General features: G+C 43.6%; 1 pseudogene; it reads right to left on the reverse strand.

Moving 5' to 3' along the window:
* Window positions 1–1,781: 1,781 nt before the first annotated feature.
* Window positions 1,782–2,708, reverse strand: LOC144224815 (glyceraldehyde-3-phosphate dehydrogenase pseudogene; annotated as a pseudogene).
* Window positions 2,709–3,214: the final 506 nt, after the last annotated feature.

Raw genomic sequence — 3,214 nt, forward strand, 5'->3', positions numbered from 1 at the left:
TCCTTGCCCCACCTGCCCAGCTGGTTAGGCTGGGACATGCCTTGCTGTTAATTTTACACAGAGCCCTCTCTTCTGTTAGTTGTTATTTTCCTTCCTCACTTCTGGACATTTCAGCATATTCACTCGAAACATCATCACAGGAGAACTCGACTTTGACAGAAACCTCTCTGAAATTATTTTTTCCCCCTGTTCCGGCTTGCACTTGAATAATTCTCCATCAACAGCACGTCTGATTGAGTTGGCATCACAAACCCTTTTGTATGCTATTTTTTTTCCTTCAAGAAATATTAAAGTCTGAATAAAATTGGAATAGCTGCCTGGTAATGATCTCATTATATATAAATACAGAAGTGCTCACAGGGGAGATAATGACTCCAAGATGCAGGTATGCGGCGAATACCTATTATCTTTCAAGGAGTGGGCCCACATTCAACCCTCCTCCACAGACCCCCACACGTCCCTTTCAGCTTAAGGTTCAAGTTGCAGAAAACGAATGGCTGATTGAAGCTGGGAATAGGGTTTTTTTTCCCCCTTCATGACATATGTTAGGAGATGAAAGAAACCTGGGCTGTGTGTTTACTCTTCATTTGGGACTTTCACATGTTCTGATTGATCGGAAAGACAAAAAGGCAGAAGGAGAGACATTTGGTGCTGGCTGAACACCATATCCATTCTCAATGTGAAGTTTCCTTGTTTTGTGAGGATAATTGTGATGAGGCAGTTCTGGGTATAGACGCCACTAAAAGATTTTTAAAAATAACATGCTCACTACCCAGTTTGAGTTCTTATATAGCAAAAGAACAAACACAGATGGTGGCAGTAGAGGTGGGGGCTGGGGTGGGAAAGGCCCTTCTAAAGTGGGAGTTTACTAGTTATTAGCCCTAGTATATCTTTTCTGGATGCCAGGGTATAAGCAGATGAGTTTAGCACATCACAGAGGACCACATATAGGGTTTGATTCCTGATATGAGCTAAGCAACACTGGAAAAAGTTTACTCCCTGTGATTAGCATTAAAAAAAAAAAAAGAAACTGGGCAGGAGAGAGGGTAGACTACATTGCTCTAACTACCCCTGTTAGGTTCTAAAGGGATGTTTGTCTAAAGGGGGATTGTCACCTGCCATCTTAGAACAGAAAGGGAGATGATGTAGAGGAGGAGTTCTTGACTGTTTCTAATGCCTAGGGTTATAAGGCCTATTTTTTCTTCTGATGTCCACATTAGGCATGATCCAAATACAAAATAGCATCATAAGCATAATTCTTTGGCAAAAGGATGGTATGAATGGCAAAAATATTTTGCCCCTGGTTAAGTCTTTCATATAAGGTAGGTGGTATGCTGTTGAGCAATGACAATAAATTCCTATTGACTGAGAGAGAGTTATGGCCATAAAATCTAAAGAAGAAAGGGTTAGTCATACTAGACAGAGGCCTGTATGGCCTGAGGCGAGTCCCCTGGAATCACATGCAGCCATTCCTATTGTGGGGAGAGTTAGTACTATTGTTGGCCGCCAATGGGTCCACATAATACACATGCTGTTTGATACACTGCTAAGTTTCTCCCTAGTTTGTTTGTTTGTTTATTTGTTTATTTTTTCTGGGTACAGTACACTTTATTGATGGTGCATGACAAGGTATGGCTCCCAGAGCCCCTCGCCTTCTTCAGGTGGCCTGGTATGGAAACTGTGGAGGTTGGGAGATTCCAAGTGTGTTGTAGGGTGAGTTGGGGCAAGGACTCTCCAGCAACTGAAGGCCTCTCTCTTCCTGCTGCTCTCTCTGGAGGCTCTTATTCCTTGGAAGCCATGGAGACCATAATGTCCACCACCTGGTTTCTGTAGCCAAATTCACTGTCTTTTCTTGGAATGAACTTGACAGAGTGGTCATTGAGAGGAATACCAGCCCCAGCATCAAAGGTGGAAGAGTGGGTGTCACTCTTAAAATTGTAGGAGACAAACTGGTCCTCAGTGTAGCCCAGGATGTCCTTGAAGGGGTCCTCTGATGCCTACTTCCCCACCTTCTTGATTTCATAATATTTGGCAGCTTTCTTAAGGTGGCAGGTCAGATCCATGACTGACACATCAGGGGTAGGGACAAAGATAGCCTTGCCAGTGAGCTTTCCATTCAGCTCAGGGATGACCATGCCGATAGCCTTGGAAGTGCCAGGAGAAGCAGGGGTGATGTTCTGGGTGGCCCTTCAACTATCCATGGTCTTTTCAGTGGCATTGATGGCATGGACTGTGGTCATGAGACTCTCCTTGATGCCAAAATTGTCATGGATGACCTTGGCCAGAGGGACCAACTAGTTGGTGGTGCAGAGGACATTGCTGACAATCTTGAGGGAGTTGTCATACTTCTCATCGTTCACACCCATCACAAGCATGATGGCATTGGCAGAAGGGGCAGAGATGATGACCCCCTTGGCCCCACTCTTCAAGTGAGCCCCAGCCTTTTCCATGGTGGTGAATACCCCAGTGGACACAGCATACTCATCAACATCCCATTTGATGTTGGTGGGATCTCACTCCTGGAACATGGAGATGGATTTTCCATTGATGACAAATTTCCTGTTCTCAGCCTTGACTGTGCCGTGCAATTTGTCATGGATGGTATCCTACTGAAACATATATACCATGTAGTTGAGGTCAATGAAGGGGTCATTGATGGTAACAATATCCACTTTGACAGAATTAAAAGCAGTTCTGGTGACCAGGCACCTAATACAGCAAATTTGTGTACTCTGACCTTCACCATCATGTTTCAGGGACATGGCTGGCACTGCACCAGAAGATGTGGCTGTCTGTCAAAGGGAAGAGCAGAGAGCCCCTAGTTTATGTTGTGTTGATATTTGTAATGCTTTGGCCCTTAGTAAAGAATCGTTTTTTTCCTCTTCCAGTGCTATAAGCACCACTTGTGCTCTGACTTTATTGGATGATGGCAATAGAATTTGAATTGAATTGTTTGTAGATATTGGGTGTTGGAACCCCACCTTCTTGTATTTTTCCTCATATTTTGCTTGTGGAGCAGTCTAGAGAAATCCCCAGTTCAGTAATTATATGTCCTCTGAATACCAAGTTATATTTCAGGATGCCTCCGTTTTTATGGTAATGATAAATCATCATCATCATCATCATTTACTACTCTCTTTTTAATACTTATTTATTTTTGAGAGAGAGAGAGAGTGAGAGAGCATGAGAGCAAGCAGGGAAGGAGCAGAAAGAA

The sequence above is a fragment of the Crocuta crocuta genome, unplaced genomic scaffold (assembly GCF_008692635.1).
Source record: "Crocuta crocuta isolate KB4526 unplaced genomic scaffold, BGI_CrCroc_1.0 scaffold112, whole genome shotgun sequence".
Taxonomy (NCBI): Eukaryota; Metazoa; Chordata; class Mammalia; order Carnivora; family Hyaenidae; genus Crocuta; species Crocuta crocuta.